Source organism: Ictidomys tridecemlineatus, chromosome 3 (assembly GCF_052094955.1).
Source record: "Ictidomys tridecemlineatus isolate mIctTri1 chromosome 3, mIctTri1.hap1, whole genome shotgun sequence".
NCBI lineage: Eukaryota > Metazoa > Chordata > Mammalia > Rodentia > Sciuridae > Ictidomys > Ictidomys tridecemlineatus.
This window is the reverse complement of record NC_135479.1, coordinates 192,886,071-192,904,239: the sequence shown is the minus strand read 5'-3', so window position 1 is coordinate 192,904,239 and position 18,169 is coordinate 192,886,071. Positions and strand designations below refer to the sequence as shown.

At 38.7% G+C, this 18,169-nt stretch overlaps 1 protein-coding gene and 2 pseudogenes across 1 annotated transcript in view; 1 reads left to right on the top strand and 2 right to left on the bottom strand.

Annotated features, from left to right (window-relative positions):
* Positions 1-18,169, bottom strand: part of Chodl (chondrolectin) — a 389,655-nt gene that overhangs the window by 354,488 nt on the left and 16,998 nt on the right. The gene's annotated exons all lie outside the window — the stretch shown is intronic.
* On the bottom strand, positions 3,047-3,949 carry LOC101968324 (developmental pluripotency-associated protein 2 pseudogene; annotated as a pseudogene).
* LOC101963131 (ATP synthase F(0) complex subunit j, mitochondrial pseudogene) lies at positions 5,044-5,240 on the top strand (annotated as a pseudogene).

The following is an 18,169-nucleotide window of genomic DNA, read 5'->3' as shown; positions in this document are numbered from 1 at the left end:
AAAGACCTGACAAGAGCAAATTATAGGAAGAAAAGTTTCATTTTTATTACCAGCTTCAGAAGTTCAGTCTGTGGTTGGCAAACTCCACCGCTTTGGGCCTAAGGTGAAGCAAATATCATGGTGGAAGGGCAAACAAAAACAGCTCAAAATATGACAACCAGGAAGCAGAGAGAGCAAGCTCCACTCACCAGGGACAAAATACAAACCCCATAGTTAACAGCCTCAGTGACCTACTTCCTCCAGTCACACCCCACAAGCCTACAGTTACTGCCCATATCTGTGGATCAACCCATTGTCTGATACATGAACTTTTGGTGGAAGGGCACCTCATAGCTAAACCATAACACATCTCCACTTCCTCCAAATTTTTAATCTGGGACAGATCTTTCTGCTTAGCCAAACTTGGGTCACATGCCCATGCTCTGGTTTTAAAATAGGCCAACAAAGTTTTTGCAGAGTCTTCAGAAGAAAATAAAGTCTCACCTCCCACTCAGACACACAAAGCAGGATTCCCTATATTGATAGAGGTTTTGACATGGAGTGCTCAAAGTCACTTTAAAAAATTCCACTCTTTGACCTAATATTTCCCTGATAAGGAATATAACCTTAAGAAATTAAAATACAAAAGAGATGGAGAGGTTGTGAGGGGAACGGGAAAATAAACAAGGAGAGAAATGAATTACAGTAGATGGGGTAGAGAGAGAAGATGGGAGGGGAGGGGAGGGGAGATAGTAGAGGATAGGAAAGGTAGCAGAATACAACAGTTACTAATAGGGCAGTATGTAAAAATGTGGATGTGTAACCGATATGATTCTGCAATCTGTATCTGGGGTAAAATTGGGAGTTCATAACCAACTTGAATCTAATGTATGAAATATGATATGTCAAGAGCTTTGTAATGTTTTGAACAACCAATAAAAAAATTTTAAAAAAAAAGAAGAGATGGAGAGAGGATGATTATTTGGCACAGAGGCACAACTGGAGAAGAGGAACAGGTTTTAAAATTCTATAGCACTGGAGGATGACTATGGTTGACAATTTACTGAATGTCTCCAAATAGCTCATAAAAAAAAGATTTTTAATGCCAACTTGAAGAAATGCTAATGTGGCTGTGGCGATAAGTATGCCAATTACCTGATCTTATCATTGTACAAATTGTATGCATGCATTAAAATGTAGCCCTGAACTCCATAAGTGTGTACAATTACTATATGTTAAGACAAAAATATAATTTTTTTGATGTTTATAGCAGCTTTATTCATAACTGCCAAAACTTGGAAGCAACCAAGGTGTCTTTCGGTTGCTGAATGAATACATGAACTGTGGTATATCTTGAGAATGGATATACTCAGCACTAAAAAAATAATCCATGAAGATATGAAGAGACCTTAAATACATATTTCAGACTAGGTCAAGAGGATTGCAAGTTTTTTTAAAATACATGTGTATGATTCTAAATATAAAGCATCCTAAAAAGTGCAAAGTTACAATGTTAGTAAAAAGATCTGATTTATAGAGGCTTGGCAGGAGGAAAAAACAGGTAGAACTAAGGAATGGAGCATTAGGGCCTAGATAATTATGAATTATCATGCAGAATGTTGGATACACGTCAAACCTTAGTCAGTGGCCAAGTGTGGTGGGGGCCACAATCCCAACTACTTGGGAGACTGAGGCAGGAGGATTGCAAATCCAAAGCTGGCTTTGGCAACTTTTTTTTGGGGGGGAGGGGGGTACCAGGGATGCTTTACCACTGTGCCACACCCCGTCTTTTTATTTTTAGACAGGGTCTTGCTAAGCTGTTGAGACTGATCTCAAACTTGCAATCCTCTTGACCTAGACTCCCAAGTCTCTGGGGGATTACAAATGTGTATCTCCACACCCAACCAGCCTCAGTAATTTACTATATATCAAAATAAAAAAAAGGGCTGTGAATATAGATTAGTAGTAGTGTTTTCCTGGTTCAATCCCTAGTAAAACACACACACACACACACACACACACACACACACACAGATCAAAATCATAAGACTTTCAATAAAAAGCATGAAACCAAATATATAACTGGGGTTGTAGCTCAGTGGTAGAGTGCTTGACTACACGTGTGAGGCCCTGGGTTCGATCCTCAGTGCCACATAAAGATAATAATTCATTATAACTAGTAATAATAGGTGTAGTTAATAATTAATAATAGGCTGGGCGTGGTGGCACATGCCTGTAATCACAGTGGCTCTGGAGATAGAGGCAGGAGGATCTCAAGTTAAAAGTCAGTCTCAGCAATTTAACAAGGTGCTAAGAAACTCATGAGACCCTGTCTCTAAGTAAAAGAGGGCTGGGGATGTGGCTTTGTGGTTGAGTGCCCCTGAGTTCAATCCCTGGTACCCCACCCACCACCAAAATTAATAATATACCAATATTTACTCATCAATTAAGGAATGTACAACACTTATAGGACATGTTAATATTAAAGCCAGGTGAGATAATGCACACCTCTATATCTCAGCTACTTAGAGGAGGCTGAGACAGGATTCCAAGATCAAGGGCAGTCTCAACAATTTAGTGAGACCCTAAGCAACCTTGGAAGAACTTGTCTCAAATTAAAAGGGCTGGAGATGTGATTCAGTGGTTAAATTCCCAGTACCAAAAAATAAACAAAAAAAAAAAGAGGCAGGGAGTTAGGGTTATAGCCAGTGGTAGAGTGTCCCTGGGTTCAATCTTAGTACACACACAAAAAAAATCAATATTAAAGAGAAGCATAAAAGAACTCTTTTGCTCAGTTTCCCCATAAACCTAGCAGCTCTGCTTAAAAAAAGAAATATATATATATAGTTAATACTTGAGTCTGACACAAATCATCAGAAGACACTGAAAATGAAAGATGGACAGAAACCAGCCCAGCATTCATCAGGCTGTGTGATGATTTACCTATGGGCTCTCCACCACTTATCCTGGGAGGGAAGAGGAATATTTGCAAATTTATGTCCTGTTTTGGGGCCAATAGTTGGAAAGCAGAAAACTTTTTGTCTGTTTCTTCTCAATTGCCTTCAGATCAAAATAGTACTTCAACATTGCTTAAGGTGGCACCTTTTGATATCCTACAGTGCATTGCTTTTTCTCTTGTAATAATTAATCCTTTCATCATCTTATTCCTTTTTACACATTCGGGGTATAACATATTATCTTCTAGTCCCGAGGGTGGAAAAATACAGGCAGGTAACAGGAAGAGGGAAATCATCCTCTTGGGAGTGTCAGGGACCCAAGTCTGACCTGCATGGAACTGCAGGCGAACCCAGCCTGCTGTTTCTGCAGAAAGAAATTGGCCATGGACCACACACCACCTGACACCAGAGGTTTGCAGCAAAAAGGCCTCCACAGAAGTGGGAATGGGACACGAATTCACAGCCTTGTGCTGATTGGCTCTGGCAGTGATCCTTGCCCAAGATGCCAATATGGACTCCTGAGCTGAATTTACCACTTCAATCATGTTAGTCTCTTCATCTCTTTTAACCTTATTATGACTTTCCTGAAGCCCTGCCGCATTGGCCACTGCCTTCCATTTCCTGGAAACTGGCTTCAATCTGGCCTCCTGAGATGTTTCAGGAATATCATATTTTTGTTCGGGATATGCATGCTTCTGTAGCCTCCAATAAACCTCTATTTTCTGGCCATCAGTACTCAAATTATATTGTTGGCACCAGTTTCGCAAAGTATCCGGAGAAACCTTACTAATTGGAGGCAAAATGGTCGGCAAGGGAAGGGGTAGTATTTTACAATTAGGTTTTGTTTCAGGAAAGCAGACTTCCTGATGGATTTCTGCAGTTGAAGAAACACTTGTTTCTATTGGATATTCTTGTTCCTCTGTAACTGGGACCAGTGTTAAAATCACATTTTCCTCATCGAATTGCTCCTTAAGGAAGTTCTTCTCAGTGACCCTGTCATTTGCGCCTGACATTTCCAGGAACACCGGGAGACGCTGCAAAGGCAGCAGGGCTCAGGACAGCTATGCTGTGTGCTCCCCGTCCAAAAATATATTTTAAAAGAGAAATAAGAATATAAGCAAAGATTTTTCTCTTAGATACTCCTCCCAGGAACAGACATAGAACTAAACAGTTCATTTGTGAAACTGTTACTAGTGTCAACAAGTTCCATTTCCCTAGATGTAAAGATTGAATATTTGAGAAACACCGAGGCAGTAGAACAAAGCAAGTTTTATTTAACGATAGAAACAGACTTTTCCCTGGAAGAAGAAGGGGACCTAAAGCTGGTATCTGTGAGACAGGGATGTCCTGTCCCTTTTATACATTTTAGTTTTTATTTGTTTTCCTGTCCTCTTCTCCCATTATTTTGCTTCTTTCCTTTCCCCATTCTGCATGTGTGACCAGTGGCCAGAGGATGAGCCTAAAGGTGAGGAGTAAATGGGCAGGGGAAGGGCTACTCAGGAGGTGCTTCTTTAACAGCCTTTGGGGAGGAACAGTTCCTGGTTGGCAGGTAACCTTGGTGAGGAGTAGGGAGGGGTAAAGGGCTCTGGAGATATTGGCATTTCAATACCCCAGAGGCAGTCTCTATCTTCCCAGACCCAAGTCAGCTTTCATCTTCCAAACCCACTGGATCACTAATCTACACTAAATGCCTTTCCTTTGTTCTTATTTCAAAATGACCCTAGAGGCATCTGTAAGAAGTTCTGAAGGAAGAGTAGGAAGATCAAATTCAACAGTTCATTAATGAGGGCCACTGTGGCTCAATCCTTTGGGGACCTTTAGGACCCAGTTTAGAACAGATGCTAATGTTGTGCCACCTGAGGGTGAGGATGGTAAGGTGAAGGTTGTCCCTGGGAATGTTCTAGATTTGATTATGGTAATAGTTGCCCAACTCTGTAAATATACTCAAAGCCATTGAATTGTACTCTTCAAATAACTGAATTGTGCTTTGTGAATTATATTTCAATAAAGTTGTTTCTTAAGAAGTTCTAAGGTTTACTGTGCACTCGGTGACCTTTGCGGATCAGCTTCACTGTCTAGTGCAGCCGGAGATATTGGTTCTGATGAGATGTTTCAAACCATTATTAAAAACTACTGGGTCCCCTTGAAGCCCTACTATACTCAGGTTTACCAAGAGATTTTGGTAGAAATGAGATTGATGAGCTTCATTGCTTATAAAATCAGGAGTGCTAATAAAAGAAGTAAAGCTTGGAAAGGTTCAAGTCCTGCACCTGCTCATGGTCATCATTAGCCAGCTTGCTTGAGTACTTATCCAGCTAGCTTGAGTAAAGAATCGTTGGTATGCCTGTAAATCTAAGCAGGCTTTGTTAAATGGGAACACAAAACATCGACATAACCTTATATAAGTACCACTTACTATGTGGCATGAATAAATGATCTGTGAGATGCACCAAAGAAGGAGGAGGAGGAGGAAGAGGAGGAGTTGTTGTTATTCTAAGGTTTAAATCCTAGGGTCATTGAACACTTGGGGGCTTATGACATTTCTCCAACATCCATCATGAAATTTTGATAGGAGGTTGGGGAAGGACACTTGGAATTTAGAAGAGGTCTGGGATTAAGAAGTGAATTTGTGATTTCTTAACATGTACATAATACTTCAAAACCACTGTACTAGTAGAAATTGAATAAGAGAGATTTGAGACATAGTCTGGGGAATGCCAGTGCCTATAGGATAGTTATATATAATGGGACCAGCAAAGCAGCCAAAGAGGAAGGGCTAATAAAATACAAACAGACCCAAGAGTTTAGTGTTCTAGGGTAAAGAAAGTATTTAAGGGAAGAGTGATGGACTCTTTCAAATGCTGCCAACAGCTAAAGTAAGATGAAAACTGTGATCCATCACAGTTTAGCTATGTGGAAGTCAATAGCAATTTGACAAGTGCTGTTTTGTAAAAGCTGTGAGAGTGAATGCCTGATTCATAAACAAGCAAATTACAGATATCAAGTAGAAATAATATTGAGAAGAGTTACTTTTCACAGGACCAGATAAATAATCCAGTAACTGCAGGGAGATAAGGAGTCTGAAAAATTGTGTTCTCCTTAAGATAGCCAAAATAATAGCATTTATAAGCTCATTAAATGGCCAAGCATTATTTTACAGAAGAGAGTCCTACTGCTGATGTGATGCTTTGGAATATGGAGGGGCAGGGAGATGGGAGGAGTTGATTTTAGCCTGGGGTGTAGAGAGTCACCCTAATAAGAAAAGCAGAAAAGGAGGGCAGAGATTAAGCAGCTGGGTAGCTGTGGTGGCAGAAGCAGATAGGAGGGATCTTTTGGTGTCTTCTGCCATCCAAGTGAAAGAGAAAGCAAGGTTTCAGTAAAGAGTGAAGAGGCAGGGGGAGGCACCATGGAAGGAGAAGAAACAGGGAAACAGTCAATGGCTGGGTCCTGGACCAAGGGCAACACAGTGTAGTACCAGGCAGATTAAACATCAGGTTGTAGTTAGTAGCAAAGCACTGAAAATGAGACAAATCAGCAAGATTGTATATTCTTCTGGGCATGTTTAGCCAGAAAAGGATGGATCCTGATAAACTGAGTTGTATTTAAGCAGGGTTGGAATTATCAAAATGGGGAATGCTCAAAATTTTGTAAAAACAAGAAAGAAAGAAAATTTTCACTAGAGGATAATTTTAGTGCTTCCATGGAGTGGGGCTAGGGTGGGGGGACAGAAAATTTATGGGCATCAATGGTTTAAGAAACAATACTTTTTTTCTTTTACATTCTCTTAGTTGCAAAAATCAACTCATTCAATCTATCTTATGTAAGCTAGTATTTGAGACTACCTCATATAACCAAAGGCAGGAAGTAAAGCCAGATACCATTAGAAATTTAAATCTGAAAGCAATTAAAATAAATAAAAAATTCTGAGTCTTCCCCCTGTTATAGGGAACAGACAGGCAAGGTCCAAAGATAGCAGAAAACAGTTTTATTTGGTTTCAGCCAAGTTCAGATAGTACAGCTATAATCAATTAATCTCCTGAACCTCCAGTTCAGGTAGTTTCAGAACGTTATACCCAGTATATAAGGGGAGGGACTCAGTAAAAGCAGCTTTTTGTTTTGCTGTTCTGGGAAACCCTTCAAGGACAACACCTGAGAAGGGGAGAGCTTCTTCTTCCCTTTCTTTCCTCCCCCTGCCAGCTGTTACCATGGAGCCCAATTGGTAACTTCTTTTATCTTAGAAATGTAGACATCTCTGTGAAGCTCCAGCTCAAGGCCAGAGGCCTTGTTAAATAAAGGATCTGTCTTGTCTTGCTTTTTTTTTTTTTTAAATCACATTTTGCATTTGCAAACACATTTCTACAAACTACTATACTGGATGAATGTTTGTAAAGGGGCGTTCAGCACCTGGAGTACTGATTTCTTCCAGGCCAGTGGCTAAGTAAATTCAGAAACGTGAAAATAGTAAGTTTACCTACATTGAATTCTTTTGTAGAGACTCTTTTGCTGATAGTCCTAAAATCAATTATGGTGAAGATTTCTGGAGAAGCTTAATTAAGATTTTCTGTGGAGAAGGGGGTGCCACTACACCCTCTCACTTGTGTATATTTTCTCTCTGGGTTTCTGCATCAATGCCTTGGGTCCCTCTGCTTGCCAAATGAAGCACAGAACCGCAAAGTGGCTGCTCTTCTTCTCAGCTCATAGTTCCAGAGACAATCATCACATGGCTGGGTCTTTGTCTTAGATAAAACCCACAGAGGCAAGCTGATTGCCTCAACTTGAATCAAGTCTCACTATTTGGCTCAGTGAACCAGATCTAAAAATAGGAGGTTAGCCGGTCAAAATACGGCAGTCACGCCACACCACTTCAGCCAAAAGTGGGGATGAGAGGTAACTGCAAATGAAATGGCCATGCAGGACCCCAAATATAACTCCAAAAGAGTACTATGATTTTTATAATATAAGTAGTTTCAAATACATATTAACATGTAAGGTACCAAGAAATATTTTTAAAAATCAGAGTTTCCCTCTTTTTGCAAAAAGATTCCTTCTTTTTTTTTTCATGTAGCTTTTCATGATTGTTATTTCTGAAAAATCTTCCTTTGAGGCATCATGTCCTTCACAGCATGGAATGAGTCTGACTGGCATAAATCATATTTAAGAGTAAAATTTACTTTGTGAGTAAACATCAAGGAAGCTAGTGCAAAATGAAATTAATGAAAACATGAGAAATTCTGAGGAATTCCTTCCTTCTTCTGTGAATGTCCAGTGAATTCTTACCACATGTAATTAGATGTGGAAGTTAGATTAGAGGCAATAGTCATGAGATAAAACTGAAACAATAGTCTCTGCATGCATTTTCTTTTAACATTATTTCAGTTGCATAAATTACACATAATACATGTTTATGTATTTAAAAATTCAAATAAAGCAATAAGCAAATATCGAAACAGAAAAGGCTCCTTTTATCCTGCCTCCATCATCCCTTACTATTCCCAATTCTATTAGACACAGAGTCTCTGGTTTAATCCCTAGATCTTTGATCCATTTTGAGTAAACTTTTGTGCACAGTGAGAGATAGGGATTCAATTTCATTTTGTTGCATATGGATTTCCAGTTTTCCCAGTGCCATTTGTTAAAGATGCTATCCTTTCTCGAGTGCATGCTTTTGGCACCTTTGTCTAATATAAGATAGTTGTATATTTGTGGGTTAGTCTCTGTGTCCTCTATTCTGTACCATTGGTCTACTTAGACTATTTTGGTGCCAATACTATGCTGTAAAACCACTATTTTAGATATTAGAAGCTGTTCAGTCTGTGATATCCATTTATAAAGGAACTGTTGTGATAATAATTGATTTGAAAATGAGATCTGCACTACAGATTCAGTGGTGAGTGATGGAAATAAGTGAGTTTACAAAATTTATTAGATACCAACCACAGTGTCAAATGTGCCTTTTAAAAAATAGCACATCACATGCTTACAATACCTTGTTGTGGTTTATGTTGTTACCCTGGTTAAAGATGGCTCAAGCAAAATGAACACTGTGGAATTGTATATATTTCTCAAGTAATAAGTAATATGCAATAAAGAAAAAAGTCTGCAGGTTTTTTTCAAAGGAGAAAAATCCCTTGAAATATGACTTTTGTGGACTTTGCGTCATGTGTATAGAAAGAGAATTACACCACTTTGAATAGGCATTGGAGGTTTTCTGATCTTCAGTTTCTTTAAATTGGAAATAATAATGTCTACTTAGCATGTATTATTGTTATGGTCTAAATATTTGTGTTCCCCTAAAATTAATATGATGAATCCTAATCCCCAATGTGTACTGAGAAGTGGGTATATCAAGACGTGATTATGTCATGAGGGTAGAGCACTCATAAAGGAAAATAGTGATCTTTAAGGGACCACAGGGACCAGGGTATTTCCCTGCTACCATATAAGACACTACTTAGATGGTACTATTCTATGAGTCAAGAAATGGGCCCTCAGTGGACACTAAATCTATTGGTCTCTTAATCTTGGATTTCCCAGCTCCCTAACATGCAAGAAATAAGTTTCTGTTGTTTATCAGCCACCCAGTTTTTGTCATTTTTTTTACGATAACCCAAAGACGAAGACAGTTGTATAGTGAACACACAACAGCAGTTTTGCCATGAGCCTACCCTTTCAATGACTCCAATTCCAACTGATGGCAGAAAATTTCCATGCATACTGGCAAAACATCACCCAAATGTCTGCCTTGTTGTTCAGTTTTTCTGCCTCAGAACTCATTCTGAAGATATGATTCCTCAGCGTTACGCAGGACAATCCAGAAACATGGAAGCGTCAGCACCCTCAGTCAATGGGGAAGAGGAGTCAATGAATAAATGTCCCAGTTTTCTGTTCCTTGGAAGGACAATTCTGAAGCCCATTATATATAATTTCCTGAGGGGTCCCCATTAAATTCAAGCACCAATTACCCATAGAAATAACTGGCTCAATAATGCATCCATAATTGGCTTCCTGGAACATCTTTCAAATAACCTACCTTCACTCAAAGGTTTTTAGAGATTTGGCTATCAGAAAAAAACTAAATGAAGATGTTATATAAAGTGCTTTCAACAGTGCCCAGTACAAAATTTCACAGTTGGTTCATGATAGTTCCCTTCTCTGAATCTCTTCAGTAATGCTTACTAGTGAATCAGCTTTCCAGTTCTTGGCAATAACTCATTCTGGACAAAACAGTGCTCTAGAAAGGGTAGTCACATAAGGCTACTGAGGACTTAAAATGTGCAAGTCCAAATTAAGAGGTGATAATAATGTAAGCTGCAAAACATTTCAAAAAGTAAGGGGAAAAGAGACTATATTTTGTGAATAATTTTTATATTGATTTGCTGATATGGTGATACTTCTATATTTGGTTGAATCAAATATATGATTAACATTGATACACCTGTGTCTTCTTTTAATAATATGGTCTACCAACAAATTTTAAACTATTTTAGTGATTTATTATACTTCCATTGTACAGCCAGCACTGCCCTAGACTTTGTGTAAAAGTTATTTTTATAAGAACAGAGAGAGACAAAAAAAATATATATATATACATATATATATATACATATATATATACATATATATATATATATGAAGGAGAGAAAGAGAATGTGTGCATGACTCAGAATATTCAGCAAGATATTTAACTATAAGTCACAGAAAACTTAGGCTAATGTAAGCACAAAATATTTTATTAACAATTAAAGGAGGCTAAAGTCAAGTACACCATTTTTAGACAGTTTCAATATGGCTGCCATTATTCCCCTTCCTATAACCAATCCCATGGGAACATGCCTTTAAAGCCCCTCTGTCAAAAAGTGGAGTGCATTTTTTTTTTTTACTCTTTGATTTGGGGTGGACTTGTAACTTCCTTTGATCAAGAGAAAGTAGCAGAAGAAACAGCTGCATCATTTCTCCAGTCTTCATGAAGACTTTCCTTCTTGGAACCCTGTTCAGGTGCCCTTTGAAAGAACTCAGGCTGGCATGGTGGTTGACAGGGATATGAAATTTTGTTGTTCCCAGACCTCAGCTGACAGTCACCCAAACCACAAAAACAGAACTGCCTTGCTGATCAGCAGCTGATTTCAAACACATGAGCCCAGAGCTACTCAGATAAAACCAGTTCAAATTGATGTTTCCACAGAATCATGAGCTAAACAGGCTACAAAGCTCTGAGGTGTCATGTGTCAAAGATACATTTAAAGGGTAGACCTTATTCAGATAATAACCATGGCAAGGGGAAAGAAGGTCCAGCACCAAAATGAACTCAACTTCAATTTGTAAAGAGGTATCTAAGCTTTTTAAAAGGATAATGAGGAAATAGGGAAAGGATGGAAATGGGCAGAGACTTAGTTCGTTAATTGTTGTTTAAATGAAGGAGAAGCAAACTTCTTTTGTCTTCGGGACAGGACATAGTGGTATAAGTTGGAGCAAGTCACCTAAAGGGCTGGAAAGCTGAGCAGGAGTTATTTTCTTAATATTTATATTTCAAAGAGATTAGCTTTTCTCACATACTTGAGAAGACAGTTATGAGTGGTTCTGCCCTACACTCCGTGCTGGCGATGGAATTTGAGTTTCCTCTGCGTGTAACCTACCTGCAAAATAAAAGCTAAGAAAGAGAAAATGGCGAAGAAACCACAGGACTCAGGAAGTACTTTTGGAAAGAGGGAGGGATCACAAGATGGCGGAATAGAGGAAGTCCTGTTTCTGTCTGCTCTGTGGATGAAACCAAAAAAGCAGATAGGCAGCTTCTCCACAAGGTCTTACGTAGAGGAAATTTTGGAAAGAGGGGATGGGGTAGCTCTTCAACCTTAAGGGTCAAGCTTCTGCACTGGAAAGAGAGAGCAAGAGCCTGTGTTTGTTTTATTTATATGCGGGAAACATCAAAGTTTTTTCCATGGAATGCTCTTTTGCCAAATTAGGTAGGAGGTGGGCTGTACAGTTTCCAACTGGTTAGCCTATCTCTGGAGCTATGAGATTGGTCTCCCTAGCAGAACAAAGACAGAGGTCACTGCATTGTACAATCCATCCAGTGGGAGGAGCCACAAAATAGATTGCAATGGATTGCAACCTAAACTTCTTTGGCTCAAGGACCAGAGAAGACACTCAAATAGCTCAGAGGTGGCTTCCCACACATGGTAGAAGATCTACATCTCAAAGGGAGAGAGAAAGAATTGACCATCTTGCAAGTTTTTTAAGGAACATGTTGCAATAGCTGGAGTTCAGTTCCCATCTCTCTATTACCAGATTTAGGTTAAAAAAACAAACAGTAATTCTCATGGCAACCTTCTGCTTTCCCAGGCAGACATCTAAAGGGGGCCGGGGCATTCTACTCTGTGGATGTGGCCTTGAACTGGAAAGCATGTTGTTGTTTATTCAAGTCATTCAGTGTGTGTATGTGCATGTACATTCATGGAATGGGATGGTGGGGGCAAAATCACAAGCACTGAGAATCTACAATTTTTATAAGCCTCAGTTGAGGCCTCGTCAAAAAGTAGCCTGTCTAAAATTTTGTGTAAAAGATACCTTTTGTAAATTGCCATTTCATTTTGGGATGACTTATTATACAGTAAAATCTAAAAAATATAATGTCTCAAATCAAGCCACAGAACCTGCCCAGTGGAAATTCCATCATCCTCCCTCTGAACCTCAAAACTTGAGTTTGCACTGCTGACTCACTGGATGGTACTACCCTTTGCCACTGCCAGGAGCACCAGAATGAATTTTGTGTGGTCCATGACATTTGGAATCACTAATCTCAATTTAAAGTCTGATGGATGGAACCTAAGTCAAGCCCTAGCTTCACATTGGCATCTTAACTTTCTGCAGTGCAGATGGGTTCTGTTCAATGAAACAGAGAATTCTCCAATACAAAATGTTCATGCTAGCTAAGTCAACAAAACAAAAACCAAATACTATTCCATGTATCATAATATGGTTTGTCTCCATAGCTTACAACCATGCCTGAAACACAGTCCTCCTCCTCCTCCTCCTCCTCCTCCTCCTTCTTCTTCTTCTTCTTCTCTCTCTCTCTCTCTCTCTCTCTCTCTCTCTCTCTCTCTCTCAATACCTCCTTCTTCAGCTCCCTTGAGAACTATTTCCAGAATTCCCTTTTTACCAGTCCTGACCAAATTATAAAATGCATACAGATGCATGAAACCTAGCAAAGTCATTAGAACTCCCACTGTTTCTTTAGGTCCTTGGATCACTGTTCTCATCACAAAGAATCCTTGAGTCACAGTGACTGAAATCTTTCATTCATTCCCTAGTATCTGGCATGATGCCTGGAACATAGTAAGCCCTCAGGTCTTGCTTCTACACAAATAAAGTAGGGATCTTATGGAAGAAATGGGAGATTAATTTTATAAAAGAGGTTGGTGTCTGATTATGGAGCATGTCAGTGTAACTTATCTCAGAGACAATATGGTTCCATTGAAGGCTTTTGTACTACTTATTAGTAGGACTCATATAGAGTCAGTGTGTGGGATGCAAAACAGAGAGTGAGACACAGCCTAGCTGGCAGGCTTTTGTGAAGTGCTGGGTATGCACATAGAAGAAGGTATCCATGGCAATGGAAAAGAAGAGCTGGATGCAAGTGATAAAACTAAGATCTGGAATCTAATTAATTCTAGGGGAAAAAAGAATGGAAGAACTGTGTCATATGTCAAGTAACAAAAAGATGAAGTTTATTTGTTTTAAATTGTTGATGTAATGGTAATTTTCTTGTGGCCCTAAGACCATTCCCTCATCCCTATTCTTTCTGAGGCATTCTCTAACTCAGGAAACATTGCTGCAGAACAGAATAAAAGGATGACATATTCTTTGCTATTAGCTTCAAAAGCAATGCTGTAGGACAGCAAAGACATTGGAAGAGTGCTCGCAGAAACAAGTCACATCCTTCTCCCCATGCAAGCTCCACTACCCAGCAGGTAAGAGCCTTTTGAGTAGGATGCAAAGAATTCATGGAGTAGCAGCAAAAGGCTTATGTGCATATGCAATGATAACTAGAAACTAACCCTATCCCTAGGTGTGTAGCCTGGGAAGAAAAGTTGGAGGAGAGTTTGGTGTTTTAGATATAGTGCATTAACTTGGTACTCCAGCATCAGGGCAGAAATTGTAGTATGGATCTCTAAATAATAATGATATTGGGCCAGTATTTAGATGTGATTCTGTGTGACATCAAGGGACAAAAAGGCTCTGATAACAGCTCTGACCCTACCTCAGAAGTGGACAAATAAACTTTCCTTGCTTCCACAAACAGGGCTTAGAATTTACTTGGAAGACATGGCTGAGGGTGAAAGGGACTTGAATTCTTAACCCAAATGCAAGCATGAGACTTTTATAATCTCAGAGATTTAAGGAAGTAGATTTTGAAAGAATGACAACCGCCATGACCAACTTCCTACCTGACCACCCTCAATCCCACATCTCCATCCTTTCAAAAATTACACTGGAAACAGGACTAACACCCTGAAGAAGAGAGAAAAGTAAACTTCAGAAGTGAGATGGTTTTAATCTTGAAGTGATCAAGAAAGCATGATAAAAGCTAAGTTCACCTGGAAATAACTAGATTTAGTTTTCTACCATCAAGGAAATAGGGCATATGATAGAAATTAAGTTCAATTAAGGGAAAATAGAATGCCTGTTTTGCATGTATCACTTTAGGAGCTATAAAAATGATACTTTAACAATTATAAAGAAGTTTACTGGATTTTTTAAGGATTAAGATCTCTCTTTGGGGAACTATGGCGTGTGTTATTTTAAAATGAAAAGAACATAATAAATCATCGATTGAAATGATTCAACACTAAATTGACATTAACAAAGTGAATTACTATTTTTCTCCTCCCTGGTCTGCTCCTGTGAAGCATGTTCTAATTTTAATTTAATCTGTGTTTGTGTCATCAGGTGATTCTAGTCAATATTCTTCAGCAATTCAAAGATTTCCAATCCATTCTTGTCTCAGCTGAAGTCTAGAGAACTCAGAGAAGATCATTAACTATTGAAATGGATGTGTTGTTAGGATAAATTCTACATCAGTCCTTCTTAATTGGGGATGTGGAGTGTAGTCTGTTACTCAGGGGACAGTCAGCAGTAGCTGGAAGTAGTTTGGGTTGTCACAATTTGAGGACATGCACTAGCATTTAGTAGGTAGAAACCAGAGATACTGCTAAACATCCCCAATGCACAGACAGCCCCCACAAGAAAGCATACTGGGAATAGCATCACTATCCAAAAACAAGTTTCAAACAAATAAACTATAATACATTTATATGCTGGTGGATGAACTACTGATACATACAATAGCATAAATGAACCACAGAAATGTTAACACTGAGCAAAAAAAAAAAAATGGACTCAAATGCACACTGTTATTTTTTTCTACTGTAGCAAAAATACCTGAGATGATCAACTTCAAAAGACAAAAGGACTATATATATAGGAAAAGAAGAACTTAAATTAGCACTATTTGCTGAAGATATGATTCTATTCTATGTAGAATACCCAAAAAACTATACCAGAAAACTTCTAGAACTAGTAAATGAATTCAGCAAAGTAGCAGGATATAAACTCAACACTCATAAATCCCAGGCATTTCTGTATATCAGTGACAAAGCCTCTGAGAAGGAGGAAAACTACCCCATTCACAATAATCTAAAAAAAAAAAAAAAATAAGATACTTGGGAATCAACTTAACGAAAGAGGTGAAAGATCTATATAATAAAAACTACAGAACCCTAAAGAAAGAAATCAAAGAAGACCTTAGAATATGGAAAGATCTACGTTGCTCTTGGATAGGCAGAATTAATATTATCAAAATGACCATACTACCAAAAGCACTATACAGATTTAATGCAATTCCCATCAAAATCCCAATGGCATTCCTCATAGAAATAGAAAAAGCAGTCATGAAATTCATTTGGAAAAATAAGAGACCCAAAATAGGCAAAGCAATCATTAGCAGGAAGAGTGAAGCAGGTGACATAGCTATACTAGACCTTAAACTATACAACAGAGCAATAGTAACAAAAACAGCATAGTATTGGCACCAAAAGAGATGGGTAGATGCTAGGAGCCACAGCAAAAGTATTATGATACATGGCACCTTTGTTTTAGGTGACTGCCAGCTAGCCATTGAGATGATATGATTATGTTAAGATTTACATTCATATGGAAATTGGACTCCTGCTGTTCACCTTGCCTGCTATGGGACTCATGTTACAGGACTCATGTTACGGGACTCATGTTACGGGACTCCCGGAGAGTTCCCATTGGTTGGGGAAGGATAGTAGGAGGGAATTTCTGGGGGAGGTCTGGGCCCCTGGTTCCGGTAGACACACACGTGTGTGGACCAGCTTGCTAGTGGGGCACACACGGATCACTGGCGGCCTTTTTAAAATAAAACTTTGTTTCTGCTCGAGCGGCTTGTGATTCTGTGCCCAGCCGGGTTGCGGCAGGTAGACCAATAGTACAGAATAAAGGACACAGAGACTAACCCACAAAATTACAATTATCTTATATTAGACAAAGGTGCCAAAAATATGCACTGGACAAAAGATAGCATCTTCAACAAATGGTGCTAGGAAAACTGGAAATCCATATGCAACAAAATGAAATTAAACCCTTATCTCTCACCATGCACAAAACGTAACTCAAGGACCTAGGAATTAAACCAGAGACTCTGTGTAGATCAAAGACCTAGGAATTAAACCAAAGACTCTGTGCATAACAAAAGAAAAAGTAGGCCCTAATCTTCATCATGTGGGATTAGGCCCCAACTTTCTTAATAAGACTCCTATAGCACAAGAATTAAAACCAAGAATCAATAAATGGGATGGAATCAAACTAAAAAGTTTTTTCTCAGCAAAGAAACAATCTGTGAGGTGAACAGAGAGCCTACATCCTGGGAGCAAATTTTTACTCCTTACACATCAGATAGGGCACTAATCTCTAGGGTATATAAAGAACTCAAAAAGCTAAGCACTGAATAAACAAATAACCCAATCAACAAATGGGCCAAGGAACTGAACAGACATTTCTCAGAAGAGGATATACAATCAATCAAAAAATATATGAAAAAATGCTCATCATATCTAGCAATCAGAGAAATGCAAATCAAAACTACTCTAAGATATCATCTCACTCCCGTCAGAATGGCAGCTATTATGAAGATAAACAACTATAAGTGTTGGTGAGGATGTGGGGAAAAAGGTACACTCATACATTGCTGGTGGGACTGCAAATTGGTATAGCCAATATGGAAATCAATATGGAGATTCCTTGGAAAACTGGGAATGGAACCACCATTTGACCCAGCTATCCCTCTCCTCGGACTATACCCAAAGGACTTAAAAACAGCATATTACAGCCACATCAATGTTTATATCAGCACAATTCACAGTAGCTAATCTGTGGAGTCAACCTAGATGCCCTTCAATGGATGAATGGATAAAAAAAAATTGTGGCATACATACACAATGGAATTTTACTCAGCATTAAAAGAGAATAAAATCATGGCATTTGCAGGTAAATGCATGGCATTGGAGAAGATGTTGCTAAGTGAAGTTAGTCAATCCCCAAAAAACAAATGCCCAATGTTTTCTCTGATATAAGGAGACTGACTCATAGTTGGGTAGAGAGAGGGAGCAGATAGGGAAGAGGGGTGTGAGGAAAAGGGAGGGGGCAGGGGATTAGCAAGGACGGTGGAATGTGATGGACATTATTATCCAAATAAAGACTCAAATTGGGTGTCAACACACTTTATATATAAACAGAGATGGAAAATTGTGGTATATATGTGTAATAAGAATTGTAATGCAAAAAAATAAAGTACATGTATAAAGGCATAAATTGGCATAAACATACTCTATATACAAATATATGAAAAATTGTACTCTATATGTGTAATAAGAATTGTAGTGCATTCCACTGTCATATATTTTTAAAAAATAATATCAATAAAACTAAAAAAAAAAAAAAGATAAGAGGATAATTTTGGCTCATAGTTTTAGAAGTTTCCATCCCAGGTCAACTGGTTCCATTGCTTTTGAGAATGTAGTAATGAAACTGGAGTTTGAGACAAAACTCCAATCTCTGCTTCTGCTGGTAGGTGAGATCTTTGTAAGCTGGAGGCCTCTTCAACAGAGAAAGACACTTGTTGTGTGGGCAGCTGGTCACAGCAGGCCTACCGGCAA